Below are 17,368 nucleotides of genomic sequence, written 5' to 3'. Positions count from 1 at the left end.
GGTTCAAACCAATCTGATAGACTATAGAAACTTTTATTAAGATATTACTGAGGTTGTATATTGTCTGTCACAATGTACGAGGAATGTCTCAGTTTCCTAACAGAAATAGCACAAATAGGAGGTTTTAAATAACAAAAGTGTATTTTCTCATAGTTCTGATAGCTAGAATTCCAAATCAGAGTCTCTGTACTGTGAATTCCTTCTTTGTCAGTAGTCCCAAATTCATGGCTATCAAGTTAATTCTGACCCATGTCCAAAAATTGTTTATTTTTTGGTTTGTAAACAGTCCTCTCATGATAGGAACTTGTTTCCATGCTTATCTATTTTTCATAACTTGGAGGTTTAGGACACACCTTATAATGACATTACTCCATTAGCATAACAAAGAAAAGGTGCTTCCAGGCAGGATTTATATCTACAGGTTAGGGTATCAGCATGTATTTTTGGAGAATATGATTATAATGCATAACAAGTAAGGAGCTTCTGTTAAGTGTGGTTAAATCAGGTCTGACCCATAGTGACACAGGATAGAATTTCCTGGTGTGGCACTGTAGGATAAAACACTGTACCACAAGGTTAGAAACACAAGGTACGCCATTCAAACTTACCAACTGCTCCTTAGAAACCAGACAGAGGGTCACTATGATTCAAAACTGACTCAACAGCACTTAACAACAACAATAGAGTTTCCAAGAGGTACCTGGTGGGTTTAAACCACTGATCTTGTGATTAACAGTCTAGTGCTTATCCTAGTGCATAACAGAAAGATTCCAAATAATGAGTTGTTGTTGTTGTTAGGTGCCATGTACAGATACATGGAAGTGATTGTATATACAACAGAACGAAACACTGCCTTGTCCTGGGCCAACCTCACAGTGGTTGTCACATTTGAGCCCATTGATGCTGTCACTTTGCCATATCCATCTCATGGGTGTCCTCCACTTTTTCTCTGATCCTCCGTCTTACCAATATTATATCTTTCTCCAGCAACTGGTCAATCCTGATAATATGTCTGAAGAATGAGAGATGAAGTTTGGCCATTCTAGCCTCCAAGGAGCACTCTGGCTGCACCTTTTCCAACACAGATCTGTTTATTCTTTTGGTAGCCCATGGTACTTTTAATATTCTCCTCCAACACTATAATTCAAAAGCATCAATTTTCTACAGTCTTCCTTATTCACTGTCCAGCTTTGGCATGCATATGATGTTATTGAAAATACCATGGCTTGGGTCAGGTGCACCTTAGTCCTCAAGCTGACATCTTTGCTCTTCAACACAAGCAGATTTGACTACTGCAATACATCGTTTGATTTCTTGACTGCTGCTTCCATGAGTATTGATGGTTGATCTAAGAAGAATGAAGTCCTTGACAGCTTCAGTCTTTTCTCCATTGATAAGAATGTTGTTTATTGGTCCAGTAGTGAGGATTTTTGTTTTATTTGCATTGAGATGCAATCCATACAGAAGGCTGTGGTCTTTGATCTTCATTAATAAGAATTTTAAGTCCTCTTCACTTTCAGCAAGGAAGGTTGTATCATCTGCATATTGCAGGTTGTTAACAAGTCATCTTCCAATCTTGATGCCACATTTTTCTGCATATAACCTATCTTCTAGGGTTATTTGCTCAGCATACGGGTTGAATAAGTATAGTGAGTGATTACAAATCTGTTCCACACCTTTCTTAATTTTAAACCATTCAGTATCCCCATGCACTGTTTGAACAACTGCCTCTTGGTCCATGTATAGATTCCTCATAAGCACAATTAAGTGTTCTAGAATAATCATACTTCACAGTGTTATTCATAGCTTGTCATGATCCACACAATGAAAAACCTTTCTGTAGTCAATAAAGCACAGGTAAACATCTTTCTGCTATTCTCTGCTTTCAGCCAAGATCCATCCGACATCAGCAATGATATCCCTCATTCCATAGACTCTTCCAAATCTGGCATGAACCTCTGGGTTGTCTGTCTTTGGACTGGGCACACATACAGATCTCTTCTAATCAGTTAGCCGAATTACTTGGAAGATTGCCAGATTTTCATAAATTAGAAGAAATTCAAAGAATTCAGTTTTGTTTTTCTTTATAAACAAACAAAGCTAAAACAAAGTCCACAAGATACAGAGTCGTTAATCTCACTTGTAGTTACACAGCTTGGCCATAAGACTTTTGAGCCACAATGAGAATTTCTTAGAGCACAGCAAGTCACTAAACCAAGTATTCCAAAATATGATCCTAAGGGAATAACATGTTGAAAGCTTCCCATTCTTGCTTTAAAGGAACATTATGGTGATACTTCATACAAAACACACTTGCTTTTGATTCTGGCAGTCCATGGGCTTATATTCAATATTCTTTGTTAACATGGCAATTCAAAAACGTTAACACTTTTAAGCATTTTTATGCATTGTTCAACTTTCACTGGTGAGGCCACTGACAGTAGCATGACGTGGGTCAAGTACACCATAGACTTCTAGGTGATATCGTGGCATTTGCATATTTTAAGCATTTTTTGCTGTAGACTTTTCCAACAACATTTGTCATTTGATTTCTTCACTGCAGCTTCCATAGGCATTGAAATTAAATCTAAAAACTTCATATTTAAACAATTTCTCATGATGATATTAATGGTTCAGTTGTGAAAATTTTTATTTTCTTATGTTTATGTGAAGTTCATCCTGAAGTCTGTAGTCTTTGATCTTCATCACTAAATCCTTTATATCCTCGTCACTTTCTATCAATAAGGCAGTATCATCTGCAAATTATAGATAATCAAAGTTTTCCCTCCAATCCTGATTTCACATTCTTCTTCATATAGTCCAAATTCTCAGATTATTTACTAAATTCACAGATTTTACAGCACTAGTGACGTATTCACTGAAAATGCCTTTTCATTTTTAACAAAAACTAAATTGATTACATCAGTGCAAAGAGAGACAGGAGAAGCTCAATATCATCATTCAAAACAGAACCACAATCAACTGTGGGAGAGAACAACAACTTTTTATATGCAAGTTCAATTTGAAGCTGAAGGAAATTAAAACAAGTAGAAAACCTGAATACAACCTGCTGTATTGTTGCTGTTGGTAGGTGCCATGGAGTGGATCCTGCCCTTAATGACCCTACATACAACAGAATGAAACACTGCCAAATCCTGCACCATCCTCTCAATTGTTATGCTAGAGGGTGTTGCTGCTGCCACTGTGCCAGTCCTTCTAATAGGCTATCTTCCACTTTATTGCTGACCCTCCACTTTACCAGGCATCCTGTTCTTGTCCTGATAATATGTCCAAAGTCTGAGAGACAAAATCTGACTATTTGATTTCTAAGGAGCATTCTAGTTGTACTTCAAACACAAATGTGTTTGTTTTACTGTCAGCTCATGGTACTTTCAATATCCTTCTCCAACATCATAACTCAAATATGTCAATTCTTCTATGGTCTTCCTTATTCATTTTTCAACTTTAAGATGCTCAAAGAGCTATTGAGAATGCCATAACTTGGGTTTTTAGTCCTCAAAACTGACAGCTTTGCTGTTGAACACTTTAAAGATATCATGTGTAGCAGATTTTCTTGATGCATTCACTCCTTGGCTTTCTTGACTACTGCTTCAATGAATGTTGATGGTGGATCCAGGTAAAATGAAGTTTGACAAATTCATTAACGTCTTCATTTATCAGGAGAGTTTTCAACCAGTGGTGAGGATTTTTGTTTTCTTTGCATTGAGGCATAACCCATACCAAAGTTTATGGTCTTTGATCATCATCATTTTAAGTCCTGTTCATTTTTCAGCAAGCAATGTTGTATTACATATATATTGCAGGTTGTTAATGAATTTTCCTCCAATTCTGATGCCACATTCTTCTTCATATAATATAGTTTCTCAGTTTATTTGTTCAGCATACAGATTGAATATGTATGTTGAAAGATTATAACCCTGGAGACACCTTTACTGATTTTAAACCATTCACTGTCCCCTTGTTCTGTTGAATGACTGCCTCTTGGTTTATGTACCTCATGAGGTTCCTCATGAGGGTAATTAAGTGTTGAAAGATACTCATTCTGCACAATGTTGTCCATAGTTTGTCATGATCCATACAGTCAAAATCCTTATCATATTCAATAAAACACAAGCAAATATATTGCTGGTATTCTCTGCTTTCAGAAACGATCCATTTGACATCAGCAATAATATCCCTCATTCCACTTCCTCATGTGAATCTGACTTGAATCTCTAGCTGTTCTCTGTCAATATACTATTACCACCTTTTTTTGAATTATCTTTAGCAAATTTTTACTTGGAAGTGGGTTTTCAAGAAGCAGCTGTTGAGTTTGAGCTGCCAACCTTGTGCTTCCGACCAACCTTGCAGTCCCATTATTTGACCCACAACACCACAGCAGTACTCCACAACTGAAAATAGGAATCGTGATAAAGAGCATCCTTGTTTGGTTCCTGTTCAAGAAAGGAATGCTTTCAGTTTGTCAACATTGAACGTAATGCTGGTTGTTGGATTTGTATATATGTCCTTAAATATGATGAGAATTTTATCTTGTATTCCCATTTTATAGTGATTTTATTAGGAATGGATGTTGAATTTTGTCAAAAGTCTTTTCTGCATCAAATGATATGATCACATAGTTCTTTTTCTTTATTTATCTATATGGTGGATTATAGTGAACATTTTTCTACTATTCAACCAACCTTGTATCACTAGTATGAATCCCACTTGGTCAAGATGTATTATTATTTTTTTGATATATTATTGAATTCTATTTGCTAGGATGTTGTTGAAAAAAATTTCTTCTATGTTCATGTGGGATATTGGTTTATAATTTTCTTTTTTAGATGGCTTTTCTAGTTATGAGAGTCATGCTTACTTCATAAAATATATTTGGGGATTTTCCAAACTTTTCAATGTTCTGGAAGAGTTTGAGTAGAATTAGTATCAGTGCTTCTCTGAGTATTTGGTAGAATTCACCAGCAAATCCACCTGGACATAGATTTGTTCAAGTTTTCTACTTCATTCTGTTTTAATTTAGAAATTTCATATTTTATAAAAAAAATTCCATTTCTTCTAGATTTTCAAGTATGGTAGAGTACAATTCTTCATAGCATTATGTTGTTATCATCTCCTTTTGAGTTAGTTATGTTGTGATTTCACCAATACAATTTTTTATATATTTTATTTGAATCGTCTCCTACTTTTGTTTGTTATATTTTCCAATCAGTTTTCCAAATGTCTTGGCATAGTTGAATGAGTACCTCCACAAATCCACCACAATATAACAAACTGACAATTGGGTTGTGACTATACATGTATATATATATATATATATATATATGTTATATATGTTTGCATGTATATACATGTATAGAGTCCTGGTGTGCTGCAGTAGAATAAGCACTCAACTGCAAGATCAGTTTGAATTGCAAGGTCAGTGGTTCAAATCCACCAGTAACTCCTCAGAAATCCAACACAGGGTCACTATGGGTTAGAAGCAACATGACAGCACTTTAAAACAATAACATGTATGTGTTGTTGTTGATATTGTGAGCCATTGAGTCAGTACAAACTCATAGTGACCCTGTGAACAATAGAATAAAGCACTGTGAGGTCTTGCACCAACTTAAAATCATTGTTGGCATAGATAAGTGAACGCTTCCAGTTCACATAAATTTGTTGAAAGATTTCAAATTGTATTCCATCAGTTCCTGATGCCTTTTTCTTTGCCAATGCCTTCAATGCATCTTGGACATCTTCCTTTAAAATCACTGGCTCTTGATCATGTTACTTATTGAAATTGTTGAATATTGAGCATTTTTGTGGTTATAATGACTGTTTTTCTTCCACCCTCTTTTGATGCCTCCTGCATGAATCAACATTTTCCACATAGAATCCTTCAATATTGTAAATCGAGGCTTGAATTTCTTCTTCAGTTTCCTCAGTTTGAGGAACACTTATTTTTCTAACTTCAGGTCTTTGCACATTTCATTGTAGTATTTGAATTTTTCTTCTCATGTTAATCTTTGAAATTTTCTGTTCAGCTCTTGTGCCTCCTCTTTCTTCCATTTGGTTTAGCATCTTTACCATTGAGAGCAAGTTTCAGGGTCTCTTCCATGACTATTTTGGTTTTTCTTCTTTTTTGTACCTCCTTAATGACCTTTTGCTTACTTCCTGTACAATGTTCTTGATGTCATCCCATGACTATTCTGGTCTTCAATATTTATTGTCTAATGCATCATATCTGTTCTTCAGATTATCTCTAAATTCAGGTGAGATATGTTCAAGATCATATTTTGACTCTCATGGACTTGTTTAATTTTCTTCAGATTCAGCATGAACTTGCATATGAGCAATTGATGGTATGTTCCACCAGCTGCTCCTGGCTTTATTTTGGCTGATGATATAAGGCTTTTCCACCATCTCTTTCCACAGATGTAGTCAATTTGATTTCTTTGAATTCCATCTTGCTGGGTCCATATGCTCAGGTGTCTTTCCTGTTGTTTAAAAAAGATATTTGCAATCAAGAAGCCATCGTTCTTGCAAAATTCTATCATGTGATTTCCAGCATTGTTTCTATCAACAAAACCATATTTTTCAATTACTGATCCTTCCTCTTTGTTTCCAACCTTTGCATTCCAATCACCAGTAGTTATCAGCAAGTCTTGATTAAATGTTTGATACATTTCATGCTGAAGACTTTCATAGAATTCTGCAATTTCATTATCACTGAGTTTAGTGGTTGGTGCATAAATTTGAATAATAATGGTATTGAGTGGCCTTCCTTGTAGGTATATGAATATTATTATATCATAGACAGAGTTGTACTTCAAGACAGATCTTGATATATTCTTTATGATGTTGAATGTGACACCATTACTCTCCAATTTGTGATTCTCAACCCAATAAACCATGTATTTTTCAGATTCATAATGACAATACCAGTCCATTTCAGCTCACTACTGCCTAGGATATTGATGTTTATGTACTCTATAACATTTTCTACAATTTCCAATTTTTCCGTAATGAATGGGTATTTATAGCTCTTTCTCTACAGTTTGAATTTTGCCCCAACAGAAAATGAAATTCCTGAGGTTATACTCCATTTTGTCTTCATGGTCAACTGTACTTTGAGGAGGCAGTAGGTGTGTGTATATATATATGTAGTTGTTGTTCAGTCCATTCTGATTCATAGAAACCCTGTATAGGGTTTTGAGAAGCAGTTAGTGAACTTGAACCATTTACTTTGTGGTTCAAAATGATTTTGCAGCACAACATATTACCCCATGACTTCTGTTGTGGTGCTGTAGGATCAGCACTGGATTGCAAACCACAAGGTCAGCAGTTCAAACACACTAGCTGATCCTCAGAAGCCCTATACAATGTCCCTATGTGTCTGAGTTAACTTGACAGCACTTAGCAACAACAACATATGTGTGTGTGTGCATATACACACACACATATTCTGACATGCAGTGACCTTGCATAGAGTTTCCAGGGAGCAGTTGTTGGATATGAACAGCTGACTTTCTGGTTAACAGTCCTGTGCCAGAACCAACTTAATGGCATTTAATAGCAACAACAACATTTATATATATATGCTATTGCTGTTGTTGTATATATGTATTTCTTAATATGTGTATGTTCGTAATGTTTGACAATACTTTCATCTTTATGACAGCTCAAGATCTTCACAAAAACTATTATATTTCATTACTGAGTAAATAAAACCTTTACCCCAGCTTTGAAAAATCAGGGAGCATATCCTTGATTATACCATGAAAGAAATTGCCTTTTCTAGTTTTATCCCTATGTCTAATCTGAATGAGAGAAAAAAAAAAGATCAATTCCTTTCATAGGACATATTACTGACATAAACTTGCCCAGGGCACATACATATTCATATGTGTTATATATTTATCTGCTGAATAATTATGAATAATTTCCTTAATTCATGTTTTAAGAATACATGGTAAATCCAAGGCAATGTCTAATTATCAAGTAACTTCCTAGAATTTTGCTCTATTAGTATTGAGGATATTTTGAGATTACTTTATCCTAACATTTTATTAGCAGTTTACAGAATTTATGTTTATACATATTTTCAAACTTTGATAATCTGTGCGAATGAACAAAATTTTGTCAAGAAGTATTTGTTAATCCAGCTGTCAAAATATATGCCTATTTTAACTTTATACTTCTGCAAGCAATGTGATCTCATAAATCACATTTCTTGTGATCTCACAAGGCAAAAGAGTCATTCTTCTGTTGGAAGTATAAGACCAAATGGAAAGAGAAATTTGATGGAGCAATTTTGGGCAGATATAGTATCAGCAATTTGTTGCATTATTTTCAAACTCAAAAATAAGGTATCAGCCAGGTGGGTCAGTAAGATAAAAGATTAACTAGAGGTACAGAACTTTTCTGGCCAGCCACATGGAGACTTCCATGTGCTACTTTTCATTAGGCACAAATCTGTGTTCCACTTCTTATGTGATCCAAAGTCAGCAGTCACTTGTCATTCTTCCTCTTAAATCAAGCAGAAAGAACAGTGAATATTGAAACACAATATTAAGAGGGTGCAGATGTATGACATTAATTACTTTCTAGGAACTAGATTACCTTTCAAGTTTACTAGAGGATAAGCTTGATGCATCAGCATATTACTGAAGAGTTGTTGTTAGGTGCCATTGATTTGGCACCAATTCATAGCATCACTAACTATGCACAACACAATGAAACACTACCCAGACCCGTGCTAACCTCACAATCTTAGTTAAGCCTGAGCTCATTGCTGTCACCACAGTGCTTACCCATCTCGTTGGGGATCTTCCTCTTTTTCTCCAGCTTTCCACTTTACCAAACATGATATCCTTCTCCATGACTGGCCCCTCCTGATGATATGTTCAAAGAATGGCAGATGAAGTCTGGTCATCTTGGCTTCCAAGGAGCATTCTGGCTGTACTTCTTTCAGCACTGATTGGCTTGATCCTTTGGCATTCTATGTTACTTTTAATTTTGTCTTCCAACACTACAATTTAAATGCATCAATTCTTCTTTGATTTTAATTGTGTTCATGAGGAACCTGTGCATAGAACAAGAGGCAAATATTCAAACAGAACAAGGTAACACCAAATGGTTTAGAACTAAAAACGGTGTGCACCAGGGTTGTATTCTTTCATCATACTTGTTCAATCTGTATGCTGAGCAAATAATCCGAGAAGCTGTATTATATGAGGAAAACATGGCATCAAGATTGGAGGAAGACATATTAACCACCTACCATATGCATATGATACAAACTTGCTTGCTGAAAATGAAGAGGATTTAAAATACTGACTGGTGAATATCAAAGATCATAGCCTTTAGTGTGTTTTGCACCTCAATGTAAAGAAAACAAAATCCTCACCACTGGCCCAACAAACAACATTGATATAAATGGAGAAAAGTTTGAACTTGTCGAAGACTTCATATTGCTCAGATCAACCATCAACACTTAGGGAAGCAGTAGTCAAGAAATCTAATGATATATTGCATTAGACAAATCTGCTGCACATGACCTCTTTAAATTGCCAAAGAGCAAAGATAAAGTTTGAGGACTAAGGTGCACCTGACTTAAGCCATGGTATTTTCAATAACTTCATATACATGTGAAAGTTGTTGAAGACTACTGGTCCTTTAATGGGCTGAAAGAATTCTCAAAATAATGTTTTTCTAAGGGCCAGTTTATATATGCCTTTCAAAAAAGGGGTTGAATTATTGTAATATTTGATGATATAGGAGGAAGCTGAGGAATTCTGCTAACATAATGATGTACATGCTTAGAACCCTATACAGGGTCAATATGAGTCAACAGTAATAGCAACAAGTCTTAATTCTCTCACGTACAACATGAAGATAATTATGCATACAATTGTTGTGAAGATGTAATGGCATTAATTCATAAATGTTTAACTTACAAGGTCCCTAAAAACACACTGCCATCAAGTCTGTTCCAATGCATAAAAGCTTTATATAAGGTTTCCAAGACTGTAAATCATTACCAGAGCACACAGCCTCATCTTTTTCCTGATGAGTGGCTTGTGAGTTTGAATTGCCAATCTTGCAGCCAACAATCCAATGCTTATACAACAACACCACCAGGGGCTTATATAAGTTCTTTGTTTACCCTTCTAAATCAAGTTGGTTCCAATTTATAGCCATGCTGTACAGGATTACTGAAGAGCAGCTGGTGAGTTTGAACCACCAATCTTGTGGTTCACTCTGACCTTGTGAGTCAGTGCTTATCCTACAGCTCAATACCAGGACTTCATTTAAAGTGTTTAGGTGGTGTAAATGGCTTGTGCTTACTGCCAGAAGTATCAAGGAAGAAAAAGCCTGTTAATCAACTTCCTTTAAGATAATAGCCATTGAAACGATAGGGATCAATATATTACTTTGTAATATATATGATCACCATGAAGCTCAATTGACTTGATAACAACAACAATATTCAACTTACATCTTGGCTTTTGTGGTGGTTTGGGCACAGCATAATGCTTCTTGTTGCTATTAGTTGCCTTTGAATGGGCTCCATCTCTTAATTTTGTTGATATTAAGTGCCATTGAGTCAATTCCATCCCATAGTGACCCTGTATAGGGTTTCCAAGGATGCTGTGTATATAACAGGAAGAAATCTTGCCAGGCCCTGGCCTATCCTCACAATCATTGGCATGTTTGAGCCCATTATTGTTAACTATTATGTCACTCAATCCCACTGACAATTTTCTTCTTATTTTGTTGACCCTCTACTTAATTAGCAACTGTTCTTTCTTGATGACTCTTTTAAATTAAATCAGATTAAGACACACATTATTAGTCCTGATTTATGCGTGATAAATAAATACCTTTGAAACATTTCTCCCACCATGTAAGATTTATTTCATCTTTATTTTCCTACATATTTTTTTTAATTATGGTTCTTTATGACAAATTATTTTTATAATGAATCATAAACAAAATGATCTGTTGTTAAGCTTTAAGAAAAGCATTATTTTAAATTAATTTCTATTTTTACACATTTAAGCTCTATAGTTGTTGGATTTAGACACCCTGTTAATTTTTTTTTCATGAAAAAATTCTGAGGCAGTTGAATTCTTTCCTAAGTGACAGTATATTTTATCTGAAAACATACTGTCCAAATATGAATATTTTCTTATAAATATGTATGCTTGGAATATTAAATGGCATGGCTTAATTATTAATATTCTTAAGCATTTCTTATTTAGAACTTACCAAACTGTCATATTTATCATGTTATCTAAGTATTAATCATTTAAAGGTCATTTGTGGAAGTTTATGATTTTCCATTATATGTTTACTTTGGCTATCTCTTCATTTTCCTTTTTATTGCTTTTAAGAGGCTGAGTGGCATGTGTCCAGGATGAGGGTATTAGTCCTGTTTAAAAATACACTCATGGATTTATTTGCTTATTTCAATTTGCCATAATATGAAGACCTAAAGGAGCTCTGGTAGCATAGTGGTAACGAATTGGGCAGAGAACTGCAAGGTCAGCAGTTACAAACTAGCAGCTGTTCCATGGGAGAAAGATGAGGCTTTCTGCTCCGTAAAGATTTACGACCTCAGAAACTCTGTACAGGGATGCTATGAGTCGGAACCGACTCCACGGAACATGACCACCAACCACCACCACCATGAAGACTTATATCTTTATTTTTTAAAATAAGACTCTATATTTTCACAATCTATTTGGTTTTACTCAATTTACCTTTCTTTGAAATTTAATTCCCAGAATAATGGACTTTATTTTGTTTAGTTTTCTGATATTGAAAAAATAAATCAATATAGAAGGAACTGTAATTCAGATCATTTATCCTTTATTTTGTCCTTTCTTCAATTTGATTGACATAATTATACAATTATTAAAGTCTAACAGAAATCTATGACATTTCCATCATATAGTCTGTCTTAGTTTCATAATGCTGCTTTGCCAGAAATACTACAAGTGGATATAATAGACAGAAATCTATTTTTTTTTCAATTTGTTTGTTGTGTTAGGTCCTTTCAAGTCAGTTCTAACTTACATCCACCCTATGCACAACAGAATGAAACACTGCCCAGTACTGCCTACTGCGTCCTCCTCACTATTACTGGTATGTTTGAGCTCATTGTTGTTGCTATTATATCAATCTATCTTGTGGGTGTTCTTCTTTTTTTTAATTGATCCTCAAGTTTTTCAAGCATAATTTGCTTCTCAAGGGACTAGTCCTTCCTGACATGTTTCCAAAATGAAATCAGATCTCACCATTCTCACTTGTAAGGTACAACCGGGTTGTACTTACATAATAATATTTGTTCTTCTGAGTCTATGGTACTTTCAATATTCTTCTTTAGCACCATATCAAATGTATCTATTCTTCTTGGTCTTTCTTATTGCTAAATATAGGAGGACTAAAGTCTGAATTTAAGGTACTAGAGAAAGATTTTCTTTTTGTCCACTCTGGAGGAAACTACAGTATCCCTCAGTTTCTTGGTGGCTATGTGCTGTGGAGTCGGTTCCGAGTCATAGCGACCCTGTAAAGAGTTTCCGAGCCTGTAAATCTTTACGGGAGTACAAAGCTTCATTTTTCTCCTGTGGAACAGCTGGTAGTTTCAAACTACTGACCTTGTGGTTCACAGTCTTTGTTATCTCTACATAGCATTAATCTCTTGTCACTTGTCTTTTGTCTATTTTGTTCTTTATATCACTCAGAAGTGATTTGATTTAGGACATGCCCTAGTCTTAGATGGCCTCAGTAGCATAAAATTTAAATTTCTATTCCAAAATGTGATACCATCACAGATATTTTGTTGCTGTCATTGTTAAGTGCCATTGAGTCAGTTCTGACTCATAGTGACTCTGGATAAGATTTCTGAGAAGTGGTTGGCAAGTTTGAACCACCCACTTGGAGTTCAAATGGACATTGCAGTCCAAGGTATATGATTCCAAAATATGTTTTGGAGTAACTATCCAACACATAGCAAAATTTAAATAGAAGTGTTTAATTTCTAGCATGTATATTGTTTATTGTAACATAAAAGCGTTTAATTTCTAGCATGTATATTGTTTATTGTAACATAACATAAAATACCATCTGATATTTTGATCTTTATAAAGGAAAATGAAATAAAATATATTTAAATCTGATAGAGGTCGTATTCCTAATTATCATAGCTCAGTCATTCAGGAACTTTTTAAAATACAATTTGAAACAAAACTTTTTTAATTTTAAGACCTGTAGCAAAAGTTGTGTTTAACATTTTTGCCTCACTGTTACATATATCTATCTGTTAAAGTTATATAGTAAAAAAATTCTTATTGCCTCCCTTCCATTTTATCCTACAAATAAATGAATGTTGTTGTTAAAAGTGCTATCAATTTGGTTCTGAATGATAGTGACCCTATGGGTCCCCAAAGAATGTCTGGTGAGTTTGAATCACTGACATTGTGGTTCCCAGTCCAGTGCCTATCCTCACACAAGGAGTCCACAAGTAACGGAATAGACAAAAGATTAAAATGCTGTTGTTGTCATTTAAATTTCCTGCACAAAAGTCACTCATCTTGTATTAAAAATCATGTTACACAAATTTAACATGATTGTGGTATGTAAGTCTTATAATTAGTACCTTTTAAATCTATTCACAGGAGTCAGCTACCTGGTGCTCTTAGTCACATCTGATCTACAAAGCGGGGAATTTGCATGTAATGAATGGCAGTGCTTTCCAAAATGCAGTTAATCAGTAAGGTGGAAAAGCTTCTTGGCAGTTATTGTTCACAGGCCAAGAGAAAGGTATTAACATGGCTTTAATTTTCAATTCTAAAAAAAAATGTTCACAGTTCAAGGTAGATTTATGTCTTAATGCCATTAAGTGTTTTTATACTTTTATGTTAGAGACTAGTGCTGCTATTATACAAACTGATGAATTTTTTTGTGCTTAAAGGACAGGTCAGGTAACATTTTAAGGTACAAAAAGGTAACTAGTGATTTTGTTTGAAAACCACTACTTTGTTATGCCACAAAGTACCAGAAAAACTTCAATGCTGGAGTAATTGGCCACTAACTGAACACTTCACTGAAAGGTTATTAGTAGTGCCCTCTATCTCCAGTTACCATAAAATAAATAGGAATCATGGATGACCTTATTTTTTCTGAGGAAGTTGCTTCAGCAGCCTGGGCAAGCAATCTTTGCTTCTAGAACAGGAATGGAAACAAATTGAAAACTCCTCACCAGCCTGAATAATCTATGAATAATGCGAAGGCATGAAACAATCTGAACTAAAGCAGTTAAGGCAATTGTTAGCCAATTGACTTGTAAAATTAAAGTGCTAAAGGATAGGTGCATGAATACACACTGTAATTGAAAAGACTAAGTAGCAGTCTTTGTCTTGAGACAAAAATTGGATTAATTTCTACTTCCTTAATTTTTACAATTTAAGGCATTTAAAATTATATTATCAAGGTCCAATCTTCAGCCCACTCTACCCCCATTCTCTTCATCTCCTTTTCAAATTATTTCCAAATCCCTCCCCTTTAACTGTCTGCAATTTTCATTAAGTGTTATCAGTGGATGGTGTTTAGGACTCTTTGAATTTGATTTCTAGGGAAGATATCAAGAGAATTTTAATAAACCATGACCCTACAAGAAAATGTGAGTTCAGTGGCTCTGTGGGACAAGCACTGGACTGGGAAACACAGGTTAGTCTGTTCAAGCAAGATAAAGAGAAACATGAGGCTCTATGCTCTCACAAGATTTACAGCCTGGGGAACCCTATACAGGGTCTCTGTTAGTCAGAACCTGCTCAACAGCACTTAACCAACAGCAATATTTAAATAAAATATATACTGAGGATATGCAGGACACAAAGAAAGAAATGGTAGAACCAATTTTCAAGACACATTAGCCTACACGGGTACATTTATCTACCTTAAAGATAATTATATTTTAAAATCAAGATTTCCTCTTTCTCTAAAGGAATTTTTATGTGTGAAAATGTTTTAAAAAATATGTCCAATTAAAAGTAGCAGTATAAATACAGTGCTATGGTTTTAAAACATATTATTACTAATATGTCTATTGATTATTTGTAACCCTGCATTGACTTTCAGAAGAAAGGTCTGGCTATCTACTTCTGACAATTCAACCATTTAACCGTGCTTCAGTGCACATTTTCTACTCTATAATTTCAAGCAAGTAGTGATTAAGGGCATTATAGAGCTATGCTTGTCTTTTCTAATATCTATGTATCTATTGAGATAAAGAAGAAAGAAAGAAGCTAAGGAAAAAAATAAGCATCAGGAAGACCCCTAGATATGGAAGTAGTAGTAAAGAATTTAAATGTTTTGCATTTTTGAACAAGATAGTTATCATTGCTTGTTCTTGTTATTGAGTGCAACAGAGTCGATTCGGAGTCACAGAAACCCCATGTGACAGAATAACTTCCCCATGGGATTTTCTTTTGTCTATAGTCTATATGTAAGTCACCAGGTCATTTATACTGGTTCCAACCTCAAACCTTTTGGTTAGTAAGTGACAGCTAAAACTTTGTGCCACCAGTGTTCTACCTTTACACCCACTGATTTCCTCAGTTGTTTTACAAATTAAATATGTTGATTATAATCAATTTTGGACATATAGTACCCCATCCCACAATCACGTAGTTGATTCCAACTAATAGTGATCCTGTAGGACAGAGTAGAACTGCTCTTCAGGGTCCCCCAGACTATAAAACTTAATGGGAGCAGTAAGCCTTTCTTTCTCCCAAAGTGGTTTTGAACTACTGATCTTGCCCAATGCTTGACCCTCTATGACACCAGGTCTTGTTAAAAACATAATGTTGTAGTTAGATACTATCAAGTTGGTTCTGACTCAGCAATGCTAAGCACAACAAAATGAAACACTGCCTGGTTCTGTTTCACCCTAACAATGGTTGTTACATTTGAGACCATTGCTGCTGCCACTGTGTCAGTCTCTTTGGGGGAGGGGGGGAGGGGTTCCTCTTTTTTGCTTACCTTCCACATTACCAAGCATAAAGTTCTTCTTAAGGAATTTGTCCCTCATGACAACATTTCCAGAGAACAGGGGAGGAAGTCTTGCCATCCTCAATTCTAAGGAACAATCAGGCTGTACTTATTCCAAGACATTAATTCTTTCTTTTTGCAGTCCATGGTATCTTTAGCATTCTTCACCAACACAAAAATTCAAATACATCAATTCTTCTACAGTCTCGCTTTTTCATTGTCCAACTGTCAATACATATGAAGTGATTGAAAATATCATGGTTTGAGTCAGGCACGTCTTAGTCCTCAAACTGACATCTCTGTTTTTTAAAAAGGGTTTTCAGCAGCTTTGCCTAATGCAACTCATTGTGTGATTTTTTGTTTGCTGCTTCCTTGAGTGTTAATTGTGGATTCAGGCAAAATGAAGTGCTTGACAACTTCAATATTCACTCCATTTATCATACCACATTCCATGGCTGAATTTTTATAAGTAGATAGCCAGGCTTTTCTTCTGAAAAGCAATACAGTATTATAATAATCATTAAAAATCTGCCTAGTCAATATAGTTTACAAGCACTGAACATAAAGTCACATGCATTTTCTTTCAAAGCCCATTAATAAATGTTGCTCTTTCAGTATTGTAGACCATAAACATACAAAAGTACATGCATACAAAGTAAATGTTTGCTTTTCAATACAGTATTCACCACCCCTCGTGTGCCTATTGAGCATGTAGAATGTGGCTAGATTTCTGCATTGGCAAAAAGTACTGTAATCAGTCCAGGGCAAGATAACAGAGTAAGCAGATGCACTGTGCAAACCATCTGCAACAAAGACATGGGAGACCCAGTGAAATAGACACAGAGGGTGATCCTGGAACCCTGAGCATGAGATGATAGGGCAGACAGTGGGTTGAGTGCAAACTGGAAGAAGAAACTAAACAGAACAGTGAGACAGAAGAAAAACAGGCAGAGTAATGGCTGTCATGAAGCACTGCGACCATCTTGATTTTTTTGTGAGCTGTTGTTGATACAGAGGCCTGAGAATGAAGGATGCAGTTGGAGGTTGCCAAGAAGGGAGTGCAGTTTTCACTTGTTCCCATGCCCTCTTGTTAGCTGTGGTCTTGGCCAGTCCTGCCCTCACAAACACAACAGCCAGTGGCAAGTCTTCCTGCACTGCCTCTGGCATAGATTGTAAATTTCTTGGTACAGTGACTCTGCTTCTGAACATGCGAGAACCTCTGCTTGAACTATACTATACAAACATTGAACAGAGAATTGTGTTTACACTTTTGCACTCTACACATCCACCAGGTGGTGAGTACCTT

General features: G+C 35.5%; 1 pseudogene; it reads right to left on the bottom strand.

Moving 5' to 3' along the window:
* LOC102824368 overlaps positions 1-16,141 on the bottom strand; it is a 27,763-nt pseudogene extending 11,622 nt beyond the window's left edge.
* Between the last annotated feature and the right edge of the window lie 1,227 nt (positions 16,142-17,368).

This window comes from Chrysochloris asiatica, unplaced genomic scaffold (genome assembly GCF_000296735.1).
Source record: "Chrysochloris asiatica unplaced genomic scaffold, ChrAsi1.0 scaffold00120, whole genome shotgun sequence".
In the NCBI taxonomy this organism is placed as follows: Eukaryota; Metazoa; Chordata; class Mammalia; order Afrosoricida; family Chrysochloridae; genus Chrysochloris; species Chrysochloris asiatica.
This window is presented reverse-complemented; position numbering and strand designations above follow the sequence as displayed.